This window comes from Triticum aestivum, chromosome 7D (assembly GCF_018294505.1).
Source record: "Triticum aestivum cultivar Chinese Spring chromosome 7D, IWGSC CS RefSeq v2.1, whole genome shotgun sequence".
Lineage (NCBI taxonomy): Eukaryota > Viridiplantae > Streptophyta > Magnoliopsida > Poales > Poaceae > Triticum > Triticum aestivum.
Window position 1 is genome coordinate 537,440,253 of NC_057814.1, and position 15,828 is coordinate 537,456,080.

The following is a 15,828-nucleotide window of genomic DNA, read 5'->3' on the forward strand; positions in this document are numbered from 1 at the left end:
TGTGAAGCGGAGTACATGGCGGCCTCAGAGGCAACACAAGAAGCAATCTGGATGAAGGAGTTCATTTCCGACCTAGGGGTGATTCCCAATGCGTCGGGCCCGATGACTCTCTTCTGTGACAACACTGGAGCTATTGCCCTTGAAAAGGAGCCCAGGTTTCACAGGAAGACCAGGCATATCAAGCGTCGCTTCAACTCCATTCGTGAAAGTGTTCAAAATGGAGACATAGATATTTGTAAAGTACATACTGACCTGAATGTAGCAGATCCGTTGACTAAACCTCTCCCTAGAGCAAAACATGATCAACACCAGAACTCTATGGGTGTTCGATTCATCAGAATGTAACTATATTATTGACTCTAGTGCAAGTGGGAGACTGTTGGAAATATGCCCTAGAGGCAATAATAAAATGGTTATTATTATATTTCCTTGTTCATGATAATTGTCTATTGTTCATGCTATAATTGTGTTATCCGGAAATCGTAATACATGTGTGAACGTAGCAGAAATTCAAAATTTTCTACGCATCACCAAGATCAATCTATGGAGTAACCTAGCAACGAGGGAAAGGGGAGTGCATCTACATACCCTTGTAGATCGCGATGCGGAAGCGTTGAAGAACGCGGATGAGGGAGTCGTACTTGTAGCGATTCAGATCGCGGTTGATTCCGATCTAAGCACCGAAGGACGGTGCCTCCGCGTTCAACACACGTGCAGCCCGGTGACGTCTCCCACGCCTTGATCCAACAAGGAGAGAGGGAGAGGTTGGGGAAGACTCCATCCAGCAGCAGCACGACGGCGTGGTGGTGATGGAGGAGCGTGGCAATCCCGCAGGGCTTCGCCAAGCACCGCGGGAGAGGAGGAGGAGGAGGTAGGGCTGCGCCAGGGAGAGGAAAACTCATGTGTTTGCAGCCCCCAATACCTCAACTATATATAGGGGAGAGGGAGGGGGCTGCGCCCCCTCTAGGGTTTCACCCCAAGGGGTGCGGCAGCCCCAAAACCCATCTAGGGTGGCGGCCAAGTGGGGGGGAGAGGGAGGCGCACCAGGCATGGGCCTTTAGGGCCCATCTGCCCTAGGGTTTGCCCCCTCTTTGTTGGGGAATGTAGCAGAAATTCAAAAGTTTCTACGCATCACCAAGATCAATCTATGGAGTTTACTAGCAACGCGAGGGAAGGAGTCCATCTACATACCCTTGTAGATCGCGAGCGGAAGCGTTCAGGAGAACGGGGTGATGGAGTCGTACTCGTCGTGATCCAAATCACCGATGATCCTAGCGCCGAACGGACGGCACCTCCGCGTTCAACACACGTACGGAGCAGCGACGTCTCCTCCTTCTTGATCCAGCAAGGGGGGAGGATAGGTTGATGGAGATCCAGCAGCACGACGGCGTGGTGGTGGAAGTAGCGGGGATCCCGGTAGGGCTTCGCCAAGCACTAACGGGAGGAAGAGGTGTCACGGGAGGGAGAGGGGGCGCCAGGGGCTAGGATATTGCTGCCCTCCCTCCCCCCCACTATATATAGGGCCAAGGGAGAGGGGGGGCGCAGCCTTGGCCCTTCCTCCAAGGAAGGGTGCGGCCAGGGAGGAGTCCTTCCTCCCCAAGGCACCTCGGAGGTGCCTTCCCCCTTTAGGACTCTCCGTTTTTCTTATCTCTTGGCGCATGGGCCTCTTGTGGCTGGTGCCCTTGGCCCATATAGGCCAAGGCGCACCCCCTACAGCCCATGTGGCCCCCCCGGGGCTGGTGGACCCCCTTGGTGGACCCCCGGACCCCTTTCGGCACTCCCGGTACAATACCGATAAAGTGCGAAACTTTTCCGGCGACCAAAATAAGACTTCCCATATATAAATATTTAGCTCCGGACCATTCCGGAACTCCTCGTGACGTCCGAGATCTCATCCGGGACTCCGAACAACTTTCGGGTTACCGCATACTAATATCTCTATAACCCTAGCGTCACCGAACCTTAAGTGTGTAGACCCTACGGGTTCGGGAGACATGCAGACATGACCGAGACGACTCTCCGGTCAATAACCAACAGCGGGATCTGGATACCCATGTTGGCTCCCACATGCTCCCCGATGATCTCATTGGATGAACCACGATGTCGAGGATTCAATCAATCCCGTATACAATTCCCTTTGTCTATCGGTATGTTACTTGCCCGAGATTCGATTGTCGGTATCCCGATACCTTGTTCAATCTCGTTACCGACAAGTCTCTTTACTCGTTCCGTAACTCACATCATCCCGTGATCAACTCCTTGGTCACACTGTGCACATTATGATGATGTCCTACCGAGTGGGCCCAGAGATACCTCTCCGTTTACACGGAGTGACAAATCCCAGTCTCGATTCGTGCCAACCCAACAGACACTTTCGGAGATACCCGTAGTGCACCTTTATAGCCACCCATTTACGTTGTGACGTTTGGTACACCCAAACCATTCCTACGGTATCCGGGAGTTGCACAATCTCATGGTCTAAGGAAATGATACTTGACATTAGAAAAGCTCTGAGCAAACGAACTACACGATCTTGTGCTAGGCTTAGGATTGGGTCTTGTCCATCACATCATTCTCCTAATGATGTGATCCCGTTATCAACGACATCCAATGTCCATGGTCAGGAAACCGTAACCATCTATTGATCAATGAGCCAGTCAACTAGAGGCTTACTAGGGACATGGTGTTGTCTATGTATCCACACATGTATCTGAGTTTCCTATCAATACAATTCTAGCATGGATAATAAACGATTATCGTGAACAAGGAAATATAATAATAACCAATTTATTATTGCCTCTAGGGCATATTTCCAACAGTCTCCCACTTGCACTAGAGTCAATAATCTAGTCCACATCACCATGTGATTAACACTCACAGGTCACATCACCATGTGACCAACATCCAAAGAGTTTACTAGAGTCATCAATCTAGTTCACATCTCTATGTGATTAACACTCAATGAGTTCTGGTTTGATCATGTTATGCTTGTGAGAGAGGTTATTTAGTCAACGGGTCTGAACCTTTCAGATCACGAATATCTATGTCATCTTGTGGATACTACCACGCGCTACTTGGAGCCATTTCAAATAATTGCTCTACTATACGAATCCGGTTTACTACTCAGAGCCATCCGGATTAGTGTCAAAGTTCGCATCGACGTAACCCTTTACGACGAACTCCTTTTCACCTCCATAATCGAGAAAATTCCTTAGTCCACTAGATACTAAGGATAAGTTCGACTGCTGTCATGTGATCCATTCCCGGATCACTATTGTACCCCTTGACCGACTCATGGCAAGGCACACTTCATGTGCGGTACACAGCATAGCATACTGTAGAGCCTACGTCTAAAGCATAGGGGACGACCTTCGTCCTTTCTCTTTCTTCTGCTGTGGTCAGGTCTTGAGTCTTGCTCAATACTCACACCTTGTAACACAGCCAAGAACTCCTTCTTTGCTGATCTATTTTGAACTCTTTCAAAATCATGTCAAGGTGTGCGTTCTTTGAAAGTATCATCAGGCGTCTTGATCTATCTCTATAGATCTTGATGCCCAATATGTAAGCAGCTTTTATCCACGTCTTCCTTTGAAAAACTCCTTTCAAACAACCCTTTATGCTTTCCAGAAATTTTACATCATTTCGGATCAACAATATGTCATTCACATATACTTATCAGAAATGTTGTAGCGCTCCCACTCACTTTATTGTAAATACAAGTTTCTAGCAAACTTTGTATAAACCCAAAAACTTTGATCACTCCATCAAAGCGTATATTCTGACTGCGAGATGCTTGCTCTAGTCCATGGAAGGATCGCTGGAGCTAGCATACCTTTTAGCAGCCTTAGGATCGACACAACCTTTCTGATTGTATCACATACAACCTTTCCTTACGAAAACTGGTAAGGAAACTTGTTTTGACATCCATCTGCCAGATTTCATAAATGCAGCTAATGCTACCATGATTCCGACGGAATTAAGCATCGCTACGGATGAGAAAATCTCATCGTAGTCAACTCCTTGAACTTGTGAAAATACTCTTTGCCACAAGTCGAGCTTCATAGACGGTAACATTACCGTCCACGTCCGTCTTCTTCTTAAAGATCCATTTATCTCGGATTTCATGGCTTCTAACCATTTGTCGGAATATGGGCCCACCATCTCTTCTCCATAGCTCGTAGGTTCATCGTTGTCCAACAACTTGACTTCCAAGACAGGATTACGCATTACTCTGAAGTAATACGCATCCTCGTCGTCCTACGAGGTTTGGTAGTGACTTGATCCGAAGTTTCATGATCACTATCATAAGCTTCCACTTCAATTGGTGTAGGTGCCACAGGAAACAACTTCTTGTGCCCTGCTATACACTAGTCGAAGTGACGGTTCAATAACCTTATCAAGTCTCCACCATCCTCCCACTCAATTCTTTCGAGAGAAACTTTTCCTCGAGAAAGGACCTGTTTCTAGAAACAATTACTTTTGCTTCCAGATCTGAAATAGGAGGTATACCCAACTGTTTTGGGCATTCTATGAAGATGCATTTATCCGCTTTGGGTTCGAGCTTATCATCCTGAAACCTTTTCACATAAGCATCGCAGCCCCAAACTTTTAAGAAACGACAACTTAGGTTTCTCTAAACGGTGTCGTCCCAACGGAATTGCGTGGTGCCCCTTTTAAAGTGAATGCGGTTGTCTCTAATGCCTAACCCATAAATGATAGTGGTAATTTGATAAGAGACATCATGGTATGCACCATATCCAATAGGGTGCAGTTATGATGTTCGGACACACCATCACACTATGGTGTTCCAGGCGGTATTAATTGTGAAACACTTTCCACAATGTCTTAATTGTGTGCCAAACTCGTAACTCAGATACTCATCTCTAGGATCATATCACAGACATTTTATCCTCTTGTCACGACGATCTTCAACTTCACTCTGAAATTACTTGAACCTTTCAATAATTCAGACTTGTGTTTTATCAAGTAAATACACTCAGCATCTACTCAAATCATCTGTGAAGTAAGAACATAATGATATCCACTGCATGCCTCAGCACTCATTGGACTGCATACATCAAAATGTATTAATTCCAACAAGTTGCTCTCTTGTTCCATCTTACTGAAAACGAGGACTTTCAGTCATCTTGCCCATGTGGTATGATTTGCATGTCTCAAGTGATTCAAAATCAAGTGAGTCCAAACGATCCATCTGCATGGAGTTTCTTCATGCATATATACCAACAGACATGGTTCGCATGTCTCAATCTTTTCAAAAACGAGTGAGTCCAAAGATCCATCTACATGGAGCTTCTTCATGCGTTCTATACCAATATGACTCAAATGCCAGTGCCACAAGTGTGTGGAACTATCATTACTATTTTATATCTTTTGGCACGAACATGTGTATCACTACGATCGAGATTCATTTTAGGTGCAAGACCATTGAAGGTATTATTCAAATAAACAGAGTAACCATTATTCTTCTTAAATGAATAACCGCATTGCGATAAACATAATCCAATCATGCTCAACGCAAACACCAAATCTCGATGGTAGAGGGAGCATGCGATGCTTGATCACATCAACCTTGGAAACACTTCCAACACATATCGTCATCTCACCTTTAGCTAGTCTCCGTTTATTCCGCAGCTTTTATTTCGAGTTACTAACACTTAGCAACCGAAACGGTATCTAATACCCTGGTGCTACTAGGAGTACTAGTAAAGTACACATTCATATAACGTATATCCAATATACTTCTGTCGACCTTGTCTGCCTTCTCATCTACCAAGTATCTAGGGTAGTACTGCTTTAGTGACCGTTCCCCTCATTAAGAAGCACTTAGTCTCGGGTTTGGGTTCAACCTTGGGATTCTTCACTAGAGCAGAAAACGACTTGCTGTTTCATGAAGTATCCCTTTTGCCCTTGCCCTTCTAGAAACTAGTGGTTTTACTAACCATCAACAATTGATGCTCCTTCTTGATTTCTACTCTCGCGGTGTCAAACATCGCGAATAGCTCAAGGATCATCATAACTATCCCTGATATGTTATAGTTCATCACGAAGCTCTACCAGCTTGGTGGCAGTGACTATGGAGAACCATCACTATCTCATCTGGGAGATTAACTCCCACTCCATTCAAGCGATTGTGGCACTCAGACAATCTGAGCACATGCTCAACGATTGAGCTTTTCTCCCTTAGTTTGCAGGCTTAAGAAACTTGTCAGAGGTCTCATACCTCTTGATGTGGGCACTAGTCTGAAATCCCAATTTCAGTCTTCGGAACATCTCATATGTTCTGCGACGTTTCAAAAACGTCTCTCGTGCCACAATTCTAAACCGTTAGCATTACGCACTGAACTATCACGTAGTCATCAAAACGTGTATGTCAGATGTTTCGCAACATCTACAGACGACGCTGAGGTTCAGCACACCGAGCGGTGCATTAAGGACATAAGCCTTCTGTGCAGCAATGAGGACAATCCTCAGTTTACGGACCCAGTCCGCATAATTGCTACTACCAACTTTCAACTAAATTTTCTCTAGGAACATATCTTAAATAGTAGAACTAAAGCTTATGACATAATTTGCAAAGACCATTTGACTATGTTCATGATAATGAAGTTCATCTGATTATTGAACTCCCACTCAGATAGACATCCCTCTAGTCATCTAAGTGATACATGATCCGAGTCAAACTAGGCCGTGTCCGATCATCACGTGAGACGGACTAGTCATCATCGGTGAACATCTCCATGTTGATCGTATCTACTATACGACTCATGTTCGATCTTTCGATCTCTTGTGTTCCGAGGCCATGTCTGTACATGCTAGGCTCGTCAAGTCAACCTAAGTGTTTCGCATGTGTTCCGAGGCCATGTCTGTACATGCTAGGCTCGTCAACACCCGTTGTATTCGAACGTTAGAATCTATCACACCTGATCATCACGTGGTGCTTCGAAACAACGAACCTTTGCAACGGTGCACAGTTAGGGGGAACACTTTCTTGAAATTATTATAAGGGATCATCTTACTTACTACCGTCATTCTAAGCAAATAAGATGCATAACATGATAAACATCACATGCAATCAAATAGTGACATGATATGGCCAATATCATTTTGCTCCTTTGATCTCCATCTTCGGGGCACCATGATCATCTTCGTCACCGGCATGACACCATGATCTCCATCATCATGATCTCCATCATTGTGTCTTCATGAAGTTGTCACGCCAACGATTACTTCTACTTCTATGGCTAACGCGCTTAGCAATAAAGTAAAGTAATTTACATGGCGTTAATCAATGACACGCAGGTCATACAAAAAATAAAGACAACTCCTATGGCTCCTGCCAGTTGTCATACTCATCGACATGCAAGTCGTGATTCCTATTACAAGAATATGATCAATCTCATACATCACATATATCATTCATCACATCTTCTGGCCATATCACATCACATAGCACATGCTGCAAAAACAAGTTAGACGTCCTCTAATTGTTGTTGCAAGTTTTTACGTGGCTTGTATAGGTTTCTAGCAAGAACATTTCTTACCTACGTAAGACCACAACGTGATATGCCAATTTCTATTTACCCTTCATAAGGACCCTTTTCATCGAATCCGTTCCGACTAAACTGGGAGAGAAAGACACCCGCTAGCCACCTTATGCATCTAGTGCATGTCAGTCGGTGGAACCTGTCTCACGTAAGCGTACGTGTAAGGTCGGTCCGGGCCGCTTCATCCCACAATGCCGCCGAAACAAGATAAGACTAGTAGCGGCAAGAAGAATTGGCAACATCTACGCCCACAACTTCTTTGTGTTCTACTCGTGCATAGAAACTACGCATAGACCTAGCTCATGATGCCACTGTTGGGGAACGTAGCAGAAATTCAAAATTTTCTACGCATCACCAAGATCAATCTATGGAGTTTACTAGCAACGAGAGGGAAGGAGTGCATCTACATACCCTTGTAGATCGCGAGCGGAAGCGTTCAGGAGAACGGGGTTGATGGAGTCGTACTCGTCGTGATCCAAATCACCGATGATCCTAGCGCCGAACGGACGGCACCTCCGCGTTCAACACACGTACGGAGCAGCGACGTCTCCTCCTTCTTGATCCAGCAAGGGGGGAGGAGAGGTTGATGGAGATCCAGCAGCACGACGGCGTGGTGGTGGAAGTAGCGGGGATCCCGGTAGGGCTTCGCCAAGCACTAATGGGAGGAAGAGGTGTCACGGGAGGGAGAGGGAGGCGCCAGGGGCTAGGATATTGCTGCCCTCCCTCCCCCCCACTATATATAGGGCCAAGGGAGAGGGGGGGCGCAGCCTTGGCCCTTCCTCCAAGGAAGGGTGCGGCCAGGGAGGAGTCCTTCCTCCCCAAGGCACCTCGGAGGTGCCTTCCCCCTTTAGGACTCTCCGTCTTTCTTATCTCTTGGCGCATGGGCCTCTTGGGGCTGGTGCCCTTGGCCCATATAGGCCAAGGCGCACCCCCTACAGCCCATGTGGCCCCCCCGGGGCTGGTGGACCCCCTTGGTGGACCCCCGGACCCCTTTCGGCACTCCCGGTACAATACCGATAAAGTGCGAAACTTTTCCGGCGACCAAAATAAGACTTCCCATATATAAATATTTACCTCCGGACCATTCCGGAACTTCTCGCGACGTCCGAGATCTCATCCGGGACTCCGAACAACTTTCGGGTTACGGCATACTAATATCTCTATAACCCTAGCGTCACCGAACCTTAAGTGTGTAGACCCTACGGGTTCGGGAGACATGCAGACATGACCGAGAAGACTCTCCGGTCAATAACCAACAGCGGGATCTGGATACCCATGTTGGCTCCCACATGCTCCTCGATGATCTCATCGGATGAACCACGATGTCGAGGATTCAATCAATCCCGTATACAATTCCCTTTGTCTATCGGTATGTTACTTGCCCGAGATTCGATTGTCGGTATCCCGATACCTTGTTCAATCTCGTTACCCGCAAGTCTCTTTACTCGTTCCGTAACTCACATCATCCCGTGATCAATTCCTTGGTCACACTGTGCACATTATGATGATGTCCTACCGAGTGGGCCCAGAGATACCTCTCCATTTACACGGAGTGACAAATCCCAGTCTCAATTCGTGCCAACCCAACAGACACTTTCGGAGATACCCGTAGTGCACCTTTATAGCCACCCATTTACGTTGTGACGTTTGGTACACCCAAAGCATTCCTACGGTATCCGGGAGTTGCACAATCTCATGGTCTAAGGAAATGATACTTGATATTAGAAAAGCTCTGAGCAAACGAACTACACGATCTTGTGCTAGGCTTAGGATTGGGTCTTGTCCATCACATCATTCTCCTAATGATGTGATCCCGTTATCAACGACATCCAATGTCCATGGTCAGGAAACCGTAACCATCTATTGATCAACGAGCCAGTCAACTAGAGGCTTACTAGGGACATGGTGTTGTCTATGTATCCACACATGTATCTGAGTTTCCTATCAATACAATTCTAGCATGGATAATAAACGATTATCGTGAACAAGGAAATATAATAATAACCAATTTATTATTGCCTCTAGGGCATATTTCCAACACTCTTCTCTCCAGGCGCATGGGCCTTGGTGGGAAGGCGCCCCAGCCCACCTTGGGGCTGGTCCCTTCTCACACTTGGCCCATGTATGCCTCCGGGGCCCCGTGGCCCCTCCCGGTGGACCCCCGGACCCCTCCGGTGGTCCCGGTACACTACCGGTGATGCCCGGAACACTTCCGGTGGCCAAAACCATACTTCCTATATATAAATCTTTACCTCCGGACCATTCCGGAACTCCTCGTGACGTCCGGGATCTCATCCGGGACTCCGAACAACATTCGGTAACCACGTACATGCTTTCCCTATAACCCTAGCGTCATCGAACCTTAAGCGTGTAGACCCTATGGGTTCGGGAACCATGCAGACATGACCGAGACGTTCTCCGGTCAATAACCAACAGCGGGATCTGGATACCCATGTTGGCTCCCACATGTTCCACGATGATCTCATCGGATGAACCACGATGTCGGGGATTCAATCAATCCCGTATACAATTCCCTTTGTCTATCGGTATGTTACTTGCCCGAGATTCGATCGTCGGTATCCCTATACCTTGTTCAATCTCGTTACCGGCAAGTCTCTTTACTCGTTCCGTAACTCACATCATCCCGTGATCAACTCCTTGGTCACACTGTGCACATTATGATGATGTCCTACCGAGTGGGCCCAGAGATACCTCTCCGTTTACACGGAGTGACAAATCCCAGTCTCGATTCGTGCCAACCCAACAGACACTTTCGGAGATACCTGTAGTGCACCTTTATAGCCACCCAGTTACGTTGTGACGTTTGGTACACCCAAAGCATTCCTACGGTATCCGGGAGTTGCACAGTCTCATGGTCTAAGGAAATGATACTTGACATTATAAAAGCTCTGAGCAAACGAACTACACGATCTTGTGCTAGGCTTAGGATTGGGTCTTGTCCATCACATCATTCTCCTAATGATGTGATCCCGTTATCAACGACATCCAAGGTACATGGTCAGGAAACCGTAACCATCTATTGATCAACGAGCTAGTCAACTAGAGGCTTACTAGGGACATGGTGTTGTCTATGTATCCACACATGTATCTGAGTTTCCTATCAATACAATTCTAGCATGGATAATAAACGATTATCATGAACAAGGAAATATAATAATAACCTATTTATTATTGCCTCTAGGGCATATTTCCAACAGTCTCCCACTTGCACTAGAGTCAATAATCTAGTCCACATCACCATGTGATTAATACTCATAGGTCACATCCCCATGTGACCAACATCCAAAGAGTTTACTAGAGTCAACAATCTAGTTCACATCACTATGTGATTAACACTCAATGAGTTCTGGTTTGATCATGTTATGCTTGTGAGAGAGGTTATTAGTCGACGGCTCTGAACCTTTCAGATCCGTGTGTGCTTTACGAATATCTATGTCATCTTGTGGATGCTACCACGCGCTATTTGGAGCCATTTCAAATAATTGCTCTACTATACGAATCCGGTTTACTACTCAGAGTCATCCGGATTAGTGTCAAAGTTCGCATCGACGTAACCCTTTACGATGAACTCCCTTTCACCTCCATAATCGAGAAAATTCCTTAGTCCACTAGGTACTAAGGATAAGTTTGACCGCTGTCATGAGATCCTTTCCCGGATCACTATTGTACCCTCTTGACCAACTCATGGCAAGGCACACTACATGTGCGGTACATAGCATAGCATACTATAGAGCCTACGTCTAAAGCGTAGGGGACGACCTTCGTCCTTTCTCTATCTTCTGCTGTGGTCAGGTCTTGAGTCTTACTCAATACTCACACCTTGTAACACAGCCAAGAACTCCTTCTTTGCTGATCTATTTTGAACTCTTTCAAAATCATGTCAAGGTGTGCGTTCTTTGAAAGTATCATCGGGCGTCTTGATCTATCTCTATAGATCTTGATGCCCAATATGTAAGCAGCTTTTATCCAGGTCTTCCTTTTAAAAACTCCTTTCAAACAACCCTTTATGCTTTCCAGAAATTTTACATCATTGCGGATCAACAATATGTCATTCACATATACTTATCAGAAATGTTGCAGCGCTCCCACTCACTTTATTGTAAATACAAGTTTCTAACAAACTTTGTATAAACCCAAAAACTTTGATCATCTCATCAAAGCGTACATTCCAACTCCGAGATTCTTACTCCAGTCCTTAGAAGGATCGCTGGAGCTAGCATACCTTTAGCATCCTTAGGATCGACAAAACCTTTCTGATTGTATCACATACAACCTTTCCTTACGAAAACTGGCAAGGAAACTTGTTTTGACATCCATCTGCCAGATTTCATAAATGCAGCTAATGCTAACATGATTCCGACGGACTTAAGCATCGCTACGGATGAGAAAAATCTCATCGTAGTCAACTCCTTGAACTTGTGGAAATACTCTTAGCCACAAGTCGAGCTTCATAGACGGTAACATTACCGTCCACGTCCGTCTTCTTCTTAAAGATCCATTTATCTCGGATTTCATGGCTTCCAACCATTTGTCGGAATATGGGCCCACCATCGCTTCTCCATAGCTCATAGGTTCATCGTTGTCCAACAACATGACTTCCAAGACATGATCACGTACTACTCTGAAGTATTACGCATCCTCGTCGTCCTACGAGGTTTGGTAGTGACTTGATCCGAAGTTTCATGATCACTATCATAAGCTTCCACTTCAATTGGTGTAGGTGCCACAGGAACAACTTCCTGTGCCCTGCTACACACTAGTTGAAGTGACGGTTCAATAACCTTATCAAGTCTCCACCATCCCGCCACTCAATTCTTTCGAGAGAAACTTTTCCTCGAGAACGGACCCGTTCCTAGAAGCAATTACTTTTGCTTCCAGATCTGAAATAGGAGGTATACCCAACTGTTTTGGGTATTCTATGAAGATGCATTTGTCCGCTTTGGGTTCGAGCTTATAAGCCTGAAACTTTTTCACATAAGCTTCGCAGCCCCAAACTTTTAAGAAATGACAACTTAGGTTTCTCTAAACGGTGTCGTCTCAACGGAATTGCGTGGTGCCCCTTTTAAAGTGAATGCGGTTGTCTCTAATGCCTAACCCATAAACGATAGTGGTAATTCGATAAGAGACATCATGGAATGCACCATATCCAATAGGGTGCAGCTATGATGTTCGGACACACCATCACTCTGTGGTGTTCCAGGCGGTATTAATTGTAAAACACTTTCCACAATGTCTTAATTGTGTGCCAAACTCGTAACTCAGATACTCATTTCTATGATTATATCACAGACATTTTATCCTCTTGTCACGACGATCTTCAACTTCACTCTGAAATTACTTGAACCTTTCAATAATTCAGACTTGTGTTTCATCAAGTAAATATTCTCAGCATCTACTCAAATCATCTGTGAAGTAAGAACATATCGATATCCACTGCTTGCCTCAGCACTCATTGGACCGCACACATCAAATGTATTACTTCCAATAAGTTGCTCTCTTGTTCCATCTTACTGAAAACGAGGCCTTTCAGTCATCTTGCCCATGTGGTATGATTTGCATGCCTCAAGTGATTCTAAATCAAGTGAGTCCAAACGATCCATCTGCATGGAGTTTCTTCATGCATATATACCAATAGACATGGTTCGCATGTCTCAATCTTTTCAAAAAACGAGTGAGTCTAAAGATCCAACTACATGGAGCTTCTTCATGCGTTCTATACCAATATGACTCAAATGGTAGTACCACAAGTATGTGGAACTATCATTACTATTTTATATCTTTTGGCACGAACATGCGTATCACTACGATCGAGATTCATTTTAGGTGCAAGACCATTGAAGGTATTATTCAAATAAACAGAGTAACCATTATTCTCCTTAAATGAATAACCGTATTGCGATAAACATAATCCAATCATGCTCAACGCAAACACCAAATCTCGATGGTAGAGGGAGCATGCGATGCTTGATCACATCAACCTTGGAAACACTTCCAACACATATCGTCATCTCACCTTTAGCTAGTCTCCGTTTATTCCGCAGCTTTTATTTCGAGTTACTAACACTTAGCAACCGAACCGGTATCTAATACCGTGGTGCTGCTAGGAGTACTAGTAAAGTACACATTCATATAATGTATATCCAATATACGTCTGTCGACCTTGCCTGCCTTCTCATCTACCAAGTATCTAGGGTAGTTCCGCTTCAGTGACCGTTCCCCTCTTACAGAAGCACTTAGTCTCGGGTTTGGGTTCAACCTTGGGATTCTTCACTAGAGCAGCAAATGACTTGCTGTTTCATGAAGTATCCCTTTTGCCCTTGCCCTTCTAGAAACTAGTGGTTTTACCAACCATCAACAATTGATGCTCCTATTTGATTTCTACTTTCACGGTGTCAAACATCGTGAGTTGCTCAAGGATCATCATGTCTATCCCGGATATGTTATAGTTCATCACGAAGCTCTAATAGCTTGGTGGTAGTGACTATGGAGAACCATCACTATCTCATCTGGAAGATCAACTCCCACTCGATTCAAGTGATTGTAGTACTCAGACAATCTGAGCACATGCTCAACGATTGAGCTTTTCTCCCTTAGTTTGCAGGCTTAAGAAACTTGTTAGAGGTCTCATACCTCTTGACGTGGGCACTAGTCTGAAATCCCAATTTCAGTCTTCGGAACATCTCATATGTTCTGGGACGTTACAAAACCGTCTTTGGTGCCACAATTCTAAACCGTTAGCATTACGCACTGAACTATCACGTAGTTATCAAAACGTGTATGTCAGATGTTCCGCAACATCTACAGACGACGCTGAGGTTCAGCACACCGAGCAGTGCATTAAGGACATAAGCCTTCTGTGCAGCAATGAGGACAATCCTCAGTTTACGGACCCAGTCCGCATAATTGCTACTACCAACTTTCAACTAAATTTTTCTCTAGGAACATATCTTAAACAGTAGAACTAAAGCGTATGACATAATTTGCAAAGACCTTTTGACTATGTTCATGATAATGAAGTTCATCTGATTATTGAACTCCCACTCAGATAGACATCCCTCCAGTTATCTAAGTGATACATGATCCGAGTCAAACTAGGCCGTGTCCGATCATCACGTGAGACGGACTAGTCATCATCGGTGAACATCTCCATGTTGATCGTATCTGCTATACGACTCATGTTCGACCTTTCGGTCTCTTGTGTTCCGAGGCCATGTCTGTACATGCTAGGCTCGTCAAGTCAACCTAAGTGTTCCGCATGTGTTCCGAGGCCATGTCTGTACATGCTAGGCTCGTCAACACCCGTTGTATTCGAACGTTAGAATCTATCACACTCGATCATCACGTGGTGCTTCGAAACAACGAACCTTAGCAACGGTGCACAGTTAGGGGGAACATGTCTCTTGAAATTTTTAGTGAGGGATCATATTATTTATGCTACCATCGTTCTAAGCAAATAAGATGCATAACATGATAAACATCACATGTAATCAAATAGTGACATGATATGGCCAATATCATTTTGCTCCTTTGATCTCCATCTTCGGGGCACCATGATCATCTTTGTCACCGGCATGACACCATGATCTCCATCATCATGATCTCCATCATTGTGTCTTCATGAAGTTGTCACGCCAACGATTACTTCTACTTCTATGGCTAACGCGCTTAGCAATAAAGTAAAGTAATTTACATGGCGTTATTCAATGACACGCAGGTCATACAAAAAATAAAGACAACTCCTAGGGCTCCTGCCGGTTGTCATACTCATCGACATGCAAGTCGTGATTCCTATTACAAGAATATGATCAATCTCATACATCACATACATCATTCATCACATCTTCTGGCCATATCACATCACATAGCACATGCTGCAAAAACAAGTTAGACGTCCTCTAATTGTTGTTGCAAGTTTTTACGTGGCTTGTATAGGTTTCTAGCAAGAACGTTTCTTACCTACGTAAAACCACAACGTGATATGCCAATTTCTATTTACCCTTCATAAGGACCCTTTTCATCGAATCCATTCCGACTAAAGTGGGAGAGACAGACACCCGCTAGCCACCTTATGCAACTAGTGCATGTCAGTCGGTGGAACCTGTCTCACGTAAGCGTACGTGTAAGGTCGGTCCGGGCCGCTTCATCCCACAATGCCGCCGAAACAAGATAAGACTAGTAACGGCAAGAAGAATTGGCAACATCTACGCCCACAACTACTTTGTGTTCTACTCGTGCATAGAAA